This window comes from Prionailurus viverrinus, chromosome D4 (assembly GCF_022837055.1).
Source record: "Prionailurus viverrinus isolate Anna chromosome D4, UM_Priviv_1.0, whole genome shotgun sequence".
NCBI lineage: Eukaryota > Metazoa > Chordata > Mammalia > Carnivora > Felidae > Prionailurus > Prionailurus viverrinus.
The window spans coordinates 27081505-27094478 of NC_062573.1; the positions used below are offsets into that span (position 1 = coordinate 27081505).

The following is a 12974-nucleotide window of genomic DNA, read 5'->3' on the forward strand; positions in this document are numbered from 1 at the left end:
GGAAACGCAGACTGAGCCTTAGAGAGGGTGGGACTCACCTGTTCCCACCACGGTGGCGGAGCTGTCACAAAATGTGGGCCCACTGCTTCAGATCATCCTGCCATCATTTGTTTCTTATGTAATAGAGGGAATCCATAGTCTCTCTAGCCGAAACGGCTGGATAGAGAGCTACAGGATCTAGGAAGCATTCTGCGTCCCTCCTCATCCTGGAACTTGGCGTTTTGACCAGATGCGTGATGTATCTCAGTGGGAGATCATTTATAACTATTTCCAAGTGCTCCCTTTCATCGGAGCCAAATAATACATAATCCCTGCTTAATGAGCAATTCGGTAAGACTATCTGAACACTTGAAACGGTTTGAAAATGAGGTTCTTTTTAATGAGAAATTCCTCGACACATATTTATGCCTGCTCCGGTTTGTGATTGATAACTCAGTGGATATCAGGACTGAAAGCATTCTTATTTTATCTTTTTTTTTCTCTTAATTTTAGAGAGGGCAGGGGCAAAGAGAGAAAGAGAGAATCCCAAGCAGGCTCCACACATAGCGTGGAGCCTGATGCGGGGCTCAGTCTCACAAACCGTGAGATCATGACCTGAGCTGAAATCGAGAGTTGGGTGCTCAACCGACTGAGCCGCTCAGGTGCCCCTTGGACTGACAGCGCTCTTTAAAATCCTCGAATTCAACCCCCTCATGTTGTAGATGAGTATTTGAATTCCAGAGAGGGAGCTTTCAAAGTCACATGGAGGGATAGCTTGGCAGAGCCAGGATGGTTGCTCAGATGGCGTTGTCCCAGCCACACCTGGTGGCACCTCCCTTCTCATCATGCACGTCCCCCTTTACTGGAGAAAGGGATTGAGTCGTGAAACGGTTCTGCCCTTTTTTTCCCCCTTCCTCCCAATCCCTTTTGTCACATATTAGTATGTGCTTCTCACTGGGCTGTAGACAGGTTTCATTAAAATTGTCTTCTGATCAGAGAAGAAAGGACACCTTCTGACAAAAGAAAAAGTGTCTCTGCGGTCCGAGGAGACCACAGAAGGCCAAGTTCAGCCATAAACAAAGAGTTAGAAAGGAAAGGAATGGGAGGTGGAAATAAATTGAAGCATTTTCTATTTGCTCAAGAGTTTTCATTATAGAGCACACATGGTGTCCATTTTTCCACTCTCAGGCAAGCACTTTATTCTGGGTCACCCTCATTCAGCATGTTTACTGTACGGAAAATCGTTTAAACACATTAAATTAATTATATCTGTGACTCAATTTCAATTGATGCAGTGTGCACACTCTCGTCTGGGAGCCAGGCCTGTGGTTCCTCGTTGGTGTGTTAAAGCACAGACTTCTTCCATGAATCCTAGATCAGGACTCTGGCTTTAGCTTGGGGTCCAGCTTTGTTTCGTCTTCTCAGGAGCTCTCCTCCCCACCACCCTTCTTGGGGAACCCTGGAAAATGGGATTCCGTGTCCCCACCTGCACACCGATAGCCTGGTGGAGGTCCTGCCTGCCTCTGATTCCGAGGGCACTGATCCGATTTTTGGCCCTGTTATTGCCTCTTACCTTTCTATGGCCTGCAGATCTCAGAATGCTTCCCCACATGGAAACCCCTCTTCTGCCTGAACAGAAACTCGGGCTAGAATTGGCCGTTCAAGGTATCAAAAGCCCAGAGCACTCTGAGAATCCCAGCTCAGCAGGTTTGGTCTAGGGCAACATTCCTAAACTTCTGTATGTATGACAATCCCCCATGCAGCTTCGTTAAAAATTCAGATTTCCCAGCCCCACCCACAACTTCTGATCCAATGGCTTTGTGGTAGGGCCAAGGAGTTCACATTATTAACAAGAAGTCCCAGTGATTGTCAAATAGTAATGCTGAGAATTGCTTAGGGTATTTTAAATCTGTCAGAGATGTATTTGTTCCTACATTTACTCATTCCTTTAGTAGCCCCTGGGCTGGGAGCTGGAAGCATAGAAAGGAATAATGTGTGGTCTGTCCCTCAAAAACTCCCTGCCCAGTGGGGGATATAGACAAGTAGATGAATAAATTGCTGGTCACTATCCAAGGTCTGCCCAAGGCCCTTGGAGGGAGGATTCCATTCTGCTTACGGCAGTAAAGACCAGGAAGCTGTCCTCGGTCTTCCTGCAGTTCAGTAAGTGAAATTCCACGTGTGGATAATTGCAAGGCACCCATGCCATGCGCTCTCACCCTGTGCCATGTGTTGGGTAGTGAGGATACAATGCCAGGCTCCTCTATGCCCAGCTCTGATGGTGATATGTTGTGACTTAACAACTCCTCTAATTAGGTTTTTCTACCAAAGATGCACTAAATTCATTAACCAGCTCATATCCATAACCCTTCAAAACATGCTTGGGGGAGGGCCTGGGTGGCTCAGTCAGTTAAGCATCCGACTTCAGCTTAGGTCATGATCTCATGGTTTGTGGGTTCAACCCTGAATCGGGCTCTGCGTTGGCAATGTGGAGTGGAGCCTGTTTGGAATTCTCTCTCTCTCCCCCTCTCTCTCTCTTCCCTTGCCCACTTGCACTTTCTCTCTCTCAAAATAAAGAAATAAACTTTAAAAAAGAAAAAACCATGCTTGGTAACATGTGCTAAGTATTCAGGTAATAACCAAAGCCTTAATTTGCTTTGGGTGATCACTTTTTAATTCTTTACAGTTTCCAGTCTTTTAAAACAAGGATGACATACCAGATCTCAAATGGACAAATCCTTTGGGCACATCACAGTAAGATATGATGGCTCTAATGAGCAGTAGACCCCCTGTAGTAAATGTTTTTCTGATTTGTCTCTTAAAATGACACTGTATTTACTTTGTAGTGCCTAGGATGGAGGCTAAATTAATGTAACCTCATTATACCCTATTATGAAAATACAGTACATGTACAACTTTTCCTGGAAAGTTACTGAGGGTATACACCCCAGGTTTGCATGGGGACTATGAGGCTTCCAAGAGCATTTGGACTTAGAGAAATTGAAAGAAGCTCCTGGGGGGAATGTCTTTGATTTTGAGAAGAGGGCCCATTCTTTCTAAACAATTTCCTGTGATTGCCTCCTCACTCCCCGTGGAAGGCCGTAATGTAGAAACGATCCAAAGTTCCTCCAATAATGGCCCCATTCTTCATCCTCTGCTCAGCCTCTCTCAACCAGCTGCAGGTCTGGGCATAACATCTGTTGGGAAGAGATGGGCAGCCTCAGGTTCGGGCATGTCACCTCTAATGGCTATTATCTCTAATTGATCTCACCAAGGAGGTGCTGAAGAGCAGCAGATGGCGATTTGCAGAGTTTATTGATAGATTTGCTTTTGTTGCTGGTGAACAGGAATCCAGCCTTTGCTGGTGTGTCCCTTAAACTTCAAGTCTTTATGCAAGACTTGTGAAATAAAATTATCTCCACTAAGATTCAAATACTGCCCCTGTGCTCCCCCTGCCAACATTCTACCTGAGAAGAGGGCATTATAGAGTACACTCGCATTGGTTGGAATTCAGCGACTGCAGGTACTTGGAACAGGTAGTTAGGGGAAATCAGTGAGATCCTCGTCCTGGGGGAGTGTGGGCTCTTTCTGTCACACACACTGCTGCCTCGCCCTACTGTGGTGCTGAAGTTGTGCAGTCGATTTTTCACCGGGATAGGAAACTTCATACCACACACACACACACACACACACACACACACACACACACACACACAAATTAAACATCATCATGCTAGAATTGGCCCATCTCTCCTGCCGTCTGATCTTTTGGACTCCTGGTTTTACTCTCTAAGACAAGTTAACCTAGAGGCTTTGCACCAGCCACCCATTTGTGATTTAAATGTGGTTTCATCATTTAAGGTTGTTGAATTTGAATGAGTTAAGAAACAGAGCACTAGGAAGCCCATCCAGAAGTAGAGAAAACTCTACCAATCCAGAATTTGCCCTCTTCTGGGACTGGTCATTCCACCAGTCATGACTCCATCCCCTGGACTATCATGATTCTGCCTGTTTCTCGATTTTGTACTCGAGGCTATCAGTAGGAGCTTGTCAGACTCTGCAGCAGTCCAACTGTGATGTGTCTGCTGCGCGTCCTAAAAAATGGGGCTTGTCCCAGTGACCTCAGCATGCTAGCTCCCAAGGCCACTCAGGCTTTCCTATTTAAGGCCTCCCTTTCATGAGCCTTTCTTGGTTGTTTCCAGGAGCAACAGCCAACCCTCCCAGAACTTCCTCTGCCCCCCACCTGTCTCCACCCCATCCCAGAGTCTGGGAGTTCTGGGAGAATTACACTATACATAAACTTAACAGGCCCACCCCTTAAACTCAGATAAAATGAATCATTGCCTGGGGCATGGCAGTGATGAACTACAACAGGAAATGCAAATTTGTAAAGTCAGACAAAAGATCACAGTCCATGACTTAGAACTGTGTGACCTCAGGGAAATTAGTTACCTCTTTATACCTCAGTTTCCTCATCTGTGGAGGGAAATAGAACCTACTTCATAGAGTTGATATAAGTAATGATGGCGTTTAGCTCCCCCAAACTGCATCATCATTATTACTCTTGTTATTACTATTGATATCACAATGGTGACTTTTCAAAGAACAAAGTTTATGTGGCTCTATTCAAGCAATATTCAGAATCAAGTCCAGCAAAACAATCATTCTGTACCTACTAAGTGCCAGTCTTTTCACCTATACTATCTCACTTAATTATCTCAATAATAAACAAACCAATTAACTTGTATTAAGGTTGTAGTGGTTTAATATCAAAGCAGAGTAGAGTAAACTCTGTCAGCAAGAACACTTTCAAGCTTTCTACCTGCTGCCATTCACTCGGGGGATTTGACACCTTAAAGGCAGAAAGCTTTTGCTCACAGACCCCTCTGCCTTTCTGTTCCTCCCTTTAGTCTGGCTCAAACTCCCATGACCCCAGGAACTACCACTCAGCATTCTACAGCAAATGCTGTTGGTGTTCCAGCCAGATCTCCTGAGATCTCTTTTAGGGCTGTGGTCAGGCCTGCCCAGCCCCAAGCTGTGCAGGTGTCCCTGCTGATGGTTCACACCTCGGGTGATTGGAGCCTCCCAGCCTGGAGGTGCCTGGGACTTACACCCTAGCCCAGTGGCCTGCAGCCACGACTGGCCAGTGTGGTGGAGCCACACTAGTGCCATTCAGACTCCACAATTCCGTGCAGGATTAGGCTGAGGCTGGCCCTCACCTGAAACCACCCAGCTTGGCCTATTCTGCCTCCGGTCTCCCTCACAAGTTCCTCCTGAGCACATGTCTTTAAAAACCCACTTGCACACGATTCCCTGTCCCGGGCTCTGCTTCTGGAGCAGATGAAGACACCCATGTATCCTTATGGGAAATTGAAGCATTTTCAACATGGAATTTTTACTGTAACCTAATTGTCATCTCGGCATTAAGTTTAGCAGCCACCCTCCCCCGTCGCCTCCCTCACACCCGGTAGAGGGTTCTGGACTCTTCTCCCTTATTTTTTGGCTCCTGCCCCTGCCTGTTGCAGTCAGCCTGTGGAAGAGCCGTACTTGCCTCCTGGGAGGAATTAGCAGCTCCCATATTTGCAGGGAGCACAGCTTTTCATGCCACGGGTGCCACACTCTGCACCTAACACTTTACACCTGTAGATGCTCTTAACCACTGCTAAACTTGAGTTCACTTTGCTGGGTGGAATCCACACATGATTGAGAAATTGAGTCACACTCTCCCACTCTGCTGCCTTCCAGGCTTCTGCAAACTAAAAAGGCTTTTTCGGCCCAATAAATAATCAGAACTGACAGGCGAAGTATTAACAGAATCTATAGTTGTTGTATCTGCTAATAGTGATCCCCAAATTCTTGCCGTGATGGCTGGCATCACTGTTGCACACACGTCGGGGAAATCTCCCCGGCATGTATTGTTGGGCTGGGCTGGGGGCCCCTACTGCATCCTTCCTGAGGCAGGAGAGAAACCCACCCTCTACCCCCCCCTCCCCAGTCTCTCCCATCGGCATCTCTCCGGAGCTCAAGTCCTAGGGCCTGAGGCGGGAGGGCAGGTCGCTGATGGTCAGGAGCAAGGCTCAGTAATAAACAACTACAGGGGCGCCTGGGTGGCGCAGTCGGTTAGGCGTCCGACTTCAGCCAGGTCACGATCTCACGGTCCGTGAGTTCGAGCCCCGCGTCAGGCTCTGGGCTGATGGCTCAGAGCCTGGAGCCTGTTTCCGATTCTGTGTCTCCCTCTCTCTCTGCCCCTCCCCCGTTCATGCTCTGTCTCTCTCTGTCCCAAAAATAAATAAACGTTGAAAAAAAAAATTTTTTTTAAATAAAAAAAAATTTTTTTTTAAATAACTACAATAATAATAATAATAACCAGTGTGTGACTGCCCTGTGCACAGAGTACATTCATAGTCTCTATCTCCTTCGCTTCTCCGTGCAATTACATTTATTAACATAATGCTAATAATAGCTATTAATTAATGAGCTCCTACTGCTTTGCAGGCAGCATCCTAAGTACCGTACCCACGTTATTGAATGTGATGCTCAGAAGAGCCACCGGGTGGGGGATGGGTAACTGCAAGTGTCCCAAAGCCTCCTCCCAGTGAGCTGCATCCAGCTCTCTCACCTATGTCCCATCTCTGCCCACGTGTCACCTTGTCAGTGACGCCTCCTCGACACCCTATTTAAAATCGCAGCTCCCACCCCCTCATTCTGCCTCTCAACGGTAACCCCCACAGATCGTGCTACCTTTAAGACTTAGAGCTGGGTGCCTGGGACATAGTAGGTGCCTGATAAATAATTGTTTAATGAATGAGGGATTTAGATCATTAATGACCATGTCATAGATTTTTTTAAAAACGGGTTGAGCAAAGATAAATGCTGTACCCGGCGTCCTACAGGTAGCAAGTGACAAGAGTTTGTTCAAAACTGCCGAATACGGCTGGCTCAGAAGCCCATGTTCTTCACCATTTAGGTGTTCCATTAATTCAGCCAGCATTCCCAGCACCTCCTATAAGCCAGAGCTGGGCTGGGCAGGAGGAGTAATATGGAAGGTTTGTTCCCAAGGAATTCGCCGTCCTAACAACCTTGTGAGGTGCGTAGGAGAGGAGCAGGAACCACTCTCCCCAGGTTAACAGTGGAGGATGTCACGGGCTCCCCTCCTGCACTGGGTTATTCATGTGTCCATCTGCCCCTTCCCAGTGGACAGGGAGCCGGGGAGCCCCTTGCCTGGGACTGGGGCCCAAAATTCTCTCTGTACTTCTGGTGCCTTGTATAGTACAGGCTCTTAGTCCTTAAAACGCGTTTGTTGATTGAATGCATGAGGAAATTGTAGCTCAGCGCGGCAGAGAGGCTCTGCAGGGCTCCCACGGTGTTCACAGCGAGCCTAGCTCAGAACCACATCCTAGGTCCTCTGATTCTAAATGCAGGTGTCTCCAAATCTTGTGTTCCTAAGCACCGCTTGGCTGCCCTCCCCCTGTTTCTTTAAACACAGTTACAAATGACTGCAGATAACGTACAGCACAGGAAAGAAACCTACTCCTTCTGCTGTCAGATAAATTTGAAAGATCAAAATAATGTGGTTTAGCAATTTGTTTCAATTGATGCCTAGCCTTCCAAAGCTTGCAGGTTTGACTTCCTCAAGTCAGGGAAAAAATAGCTATTTCCTTATGAAAAAGCAGTGTGGGGGAGTGTACCGTCTTACGAGAGCTTCAACGGAAGCCCTGTGCACAGACGCTGTCCAGGTCTCTGAGAAACAGATAAAAGAAGGAGCCAGTGACAAGGTGATCACAGGGACAATTACTATAATGATAAATGTCATGATAATAGGAATGGCTGTGGTTTTGAACGCTCCCTATATGCTGGGTGCTATGCTAAGCTCTTAAATGTATTATCTCATTTGAATTGTGTCTCTCGAAAACTCCGTATTTGAACTCCTCACCCAGAGCACCTCAGAATGCGACCTTATTTGGAAATAGGGTCATTTAGATGTAATTAGTTAAGACAGGTCCTACTGGAGTGGCATGATCCCATGCAACTAGTATCCTCATGAAAAGGGGAAAATGGGGGACCAACATGCACACAGGGAGACCACCACATGCAGATGGAGGCAGACAGCGGGTGATGCTTCTACAGGCTGAGGACACCAGTGATCACCAGCAAAACGCCAGCAGGTGGGAGAGAGAGGTTATGGAACTGACTCTCCCCCACAGCCCCCAGAAGGAACCACCCCTGCTGCTACCTTGATCTTGGCCTTTTAGCCTCCAGAACCGTGAGCCATTAAATTTTGATTGTTTAAGCTGCCCTGTCTGTGATATTTTGTTACGGCAGTCCTAGCAAACTAATACAGCCCCACAGGATGGAGGCTGCTGTTACCAGCATTTGGCAGGTGAGAAAACTCAGAGGTTAAATGATTTACCCGGGGTGGGACACAGGACACGGGTCAACACTCACGGTTAACCATTATTCTGCACCCATACAAGCTATCTTCCATTAGGGGGCAAAAGGGTCCCAAGCCAGAGAAGGACAGAGATGAAAGGAAGCAGGGAGACCGGCATTTCTCACGACCCACTCCTCCAGGTGAGGAATGCGGGGCCCTAGTAAAATGCAAGGCTGAAGCCAGGACCCTGGCTCCTCATCTCTAGGGGGCAGCACCCCTGCCACCCAGCTTCTACCCCTCCCCACCCCCCACGCCCCCAGGGAGAAAGTTCTGCGCCTCTTGGTTTGGCCAGCCAGTCCTGGAAGCAGCTCCCTACATTTAACTCACTTCTTTCCTGACTGGAGGAGTGGGGGTATTTACAACCCCGTGCTCCTTCTTCTCATTCACATATTTAAAAATAACATACACGTGTACTTTTCAGATTACAAAAATAATATGTGATCAGAAAGAAAATGTAAATGGTACAGACAAGCACCAAAAAGAAAATCAGAGTCACCCGTAACTTCATTCAGACAGGCCCAGCTCAAGCACCACACTTCACCCTCAGCTGTGATCTTTTTTTTTTTTTTAATTCTTTTACAACTATTTGCTTTGGTCCCTCACGTTATAAAGCTTTTTCTGCAGCAGCGGTTCTCTGTCATTTTAGCCCCATCTTTCTTTTTTTATGGTGATAAAATATACGTAAATTTACCATTTTAACCATTTGTAAGTGCAGTGTTCTGTGCTATGAACCATATTCACAGCATTGTGCAAACTGTCACCGCCTTCCGTCTCCAGAACTCCTCATCTTCCCGGACTGCAGCTCTGTAGCTATCGAACATTAACTCCCCATTAGGTGCCATCATTTTAAAGCTATTATTTATTATGATAAAGCTGATTTTATTTGTTTATTATTTATGTTGAAAATTGTTTGTAAAGAACTGTATAAGTAGTTTGGTAACTAAGTTTAGAGAGAAATTTATATGGTATTGGCAAGCTACTGCTAACCAAATAGCAATTAGCCGAGCAAAAGTTTCACACAGAAACTTGAAAATGTACAATTTTAGGGGCACCTGGGTGGCTCAGTCAGTTAAGCATCCGACTTCGGCTCAGGTCATGATCCCACGGTTTGAGTGGGGTTCGAGCCCAAGTCGGGTTCTGTGCTGACCGCTCAGAGCCTGGAACCCCGCTTCAGATTCTGTGCCTTCCTCTCTCTCTGCCTCTCTCATTCTCTCTCAAAAGTAAGTAAACATTAAAAGAAAAAGAATGTACGTCTTAGGGGCGCCTGGGTGGCTAGCCAGTTAGGCGTCCGACTCTTGGTTTTTGCTCAGATCATAATCTCATGGCACTGATAGCAAGGAGCCTGCTTGGTATTCTCTCTCTCTCTCTCTCTCTCTCTCTCTCTCTCTCAGTCTCTCTCTCTCTCTGCCCCTCCCTTACTCATGGGCATACACTCTCTCCCTTTCTCTCAAAATAAATAAATAGACCTTTAAAAAAAAGAATGTACATTTTAAAATGTTGAGAATATAGCAAGCAACATTTTTAAAGTAAACAATACAGTTGAATATTAGCGATCCCCACTGTTGAGAAAATACTCCGGTAAAGATAGACCCAGATCCTGTGCGAAAACCATACGTGAAGAGCCCCGTAACGTACCACGTGCATTTCTCACCGCATTAGGCCAGAATACCCCCTCAGTGTGTGTCAAGGTATGTTAGCCTGTGCACTTGCTAAGGAGGAGGGAAGCCTTCTGCCGTCAGGAGAGGGCAGCTGACATAAACTTCAGCTGACAAGACACACAGCTTTAAACACTGATGGATGCCGGCTCCCCTTGTGTGTGCTCGTGAAGCAGAGGAGACTCACACACACTCGGATGTGACACCGAGTGAGGCTAGCCCTGTGTCAGGGGGCGGAGGCAGCTGGGAAGATCCATTTTCTCGTGGAATTGCAACACCCTCCCCACCCCTTTTCTTTCTCAATGGAATAGAAGCCTTCTAGAACTCTTGTTTAAACAGTAATTGGCAAATTACTCAGCTGCTAGGCCTGGAATCTGGTCAGGGCACTGTAAATTGTGGAAGGGGGTGTGGGAGGGACAGGGTTGGTGGGGGTCGGGGACATGCCCGCCTTTGCCTTCTTAAGAGGCAATAGTGTAAAATGCTTAGGACCACGGACTCTGGAAACAGACTTCCTAAGTTCACATCTTGGTTTCACTTGCTAGTCAGGTAAACCTGGGCAAGAACTTAATCTCTTTGCACCTCAGTTTGTCTGTAAAATGGGGACAGTGCCTTACGTAGGGCTTCCTGTAAATAGGCTCTGAGACCCAGCTGGGACCCTCAGTCGCCAGTATTCCTGGGAGCTGGAGGACGGGGCTTCAACCATAAAGAGGAGCGCTGAGCAGAGCCCCCTCAGACTACCCTACAGGAAATAATAGGGCCTACTGTAGGGGCTTGTGGGGATGACAGAGGTTTATGCGTGTAGGGTGCTGGACACGATGGGTGCTAAATTATCACGAGGATGCTACGGAAGGGTACATTTGGACGCCAGCTGCCTCCAACACCTGTGATTAACTTTGCAGGAGGTACAGGGGTTGGTGGGTCCCAATGGCACTGCTCCAGCAGCCTTCTTGCAGCTCTTACCATCTTTGGGAATTCACATTCTCACATTCATATGCACCCAATCAAACACACTCAGGTGGACTCACATGTTCATACACACACACACACACACACACACACACACACACACACACACACAGGCGGGGGCACCTGAGTGGCTTAGTCAATTAAGCATACACACACACACACACACACACACACACACACACACCTAAATATGTGATTTACAGGTGTTCATCGTCATCATGTGTCTAGCTTTATCAAGCTACTCCACTGGTTTTCAAACTTGTTTTTCAAAAGAGATCTTACATATAAGCTCAATATCATTGTTCCTCAGTTAACATTTACATTAACGTTAAAATTACATTTAACATTACTTTTTTTTTTTTCTTTTAAACTTGTTCCTCGGAAGACTCCTCCATTAACCCTCCTTGTTGATGAAAAAATAAGCAAGCACATTTCTGCAGTAACAAAAATGAAGCCAAGCCTTGAACGGGGCAGCTGGCCTGGGGCCTTAGGTCGGCTCACCCCGGTCGGGGCCCCCAGGCAGGGCCCAAGGATAGCAGCCAGGGTGGCAGGTCCCGTGACAGCGCCCCAGAGGTGGGGTAGGGACAGTCTTAGCTGGGACCCAGACCCACACTCTTTATTTTAATAGCTGTGTTTGATTTTAATGTGCACGATAAAAATATAACTAGCACTTGAGGTAGCAAGATAAGGTTTCTTTTTTAGTTCGAAGAGGCAGATATTCCGTCAAGAAGAGCACAGATGGTACATGGATCCTGCAGAAACCACGGAGGTGATCTGCACATCATGGTTGTTTCTTCTTGCTTTCTCTGTCTCTTAAAAGGCACGTTGGTCGTCCTCTTCCAAGGTGAAGAAATTAATCATAAATGAGTGGGAAAGAAAGAGAGAGAGAGAAAGAGAGGGAAAGGCAGAGAAAGAGAGAGAAACCAACAGAACAGTGGTTTCCTTGGGCAGTCTGCCTGGTTACCAAAGCCAGCCAACGATACTATACTTTTGCACATGAGATTTCTGTGATAGGATTAATGTTCTTTCTGTTTAAGGCCCCTTCACCACATTCTGTGTGCTTTTAGTAATAAAACAAAATGGTGTTTGGCCAGGGGATGGGTGTCCATTAAACAGACAAGAGCCCGGCTGCTTTGGGTAAGCTGCTGGTGGTGGCTGTTGAAACCTGTCTCCCTCACTGGACCCCAGGCAGCACGGTGTGTCAAATCTTGCACTCAACCCCACTGTGCCATCATCTTGACTCCAAGTACTTGGTTAGTTTTATGATGGAGGCTTCTTCTACCCACTCCTTGGGGGGAATCTTTCTAAGATTCACCTCTATGAATGTTCTCACGGTCTGACCTATATTAGAGTCTCAGCTGATGGTCAATGAACAAATACATCAGATATTTTTGTCACCACCTGTCCCCCACCTCTTCAACATCTCCTAAGGTCTTTATCATAGTAGATATCCAGGAAAGACTAGTTAGCTGGTTGGATGGGTGAGTGAATGGGTGGGGGGAAGGGCAGGTGGGTAGATAGTTGGAAGGTTGAATGGATGAGTGAGTGGATGGATGGATGTGTGTGGGTAGGTGGATGGAAGGCTGGGTAGATGGATAGATGGGCAGGTCAGTGGTTAAACAAAGATGAATGAATGGGTGAGTCGGTGGGAAGATAGGTGGGTGAGAAGGAATGAGTGGGTGAACAGCAGGCCTAGAAGAGGTAATTGCGATTCATATGTGTCTGCTTCATTCTAATCAAAGCACATTTTCTCTGGGAGGATCTACAGAGGTGATGGCCCTGGTGTCTTGACTCCTTTTCTGTACAAGTCCTGACCTCTAGAAAGTGTTTGCTGCATTTTCTGATGTGAGACCCCATCTTGTCATCTGACTCATGGAAATACATGTTTCATTTCATGCCATTATTCTCCACTCACATTTCACCCTTTCAGGGATTGGGCCTCATTA

The 12974-nt window shown here is 46.8% G+C and overlaps 1 protein-coding gene across 1 annotated transcript in view; it reads left to right on the plus strand.

Annotated features, from left to right (window-relative positions):
- The window catches only part of GABBR2 (gamma-aminobutyric acid type B receptor subunit 2), a 351797-nt gene that overhangs the window by 213799 nt on the left and 125024 nt on the right, over positions 1-12974 (plus strand). The gene's annotated exons all lie outside the window — the stretch shown is intronic.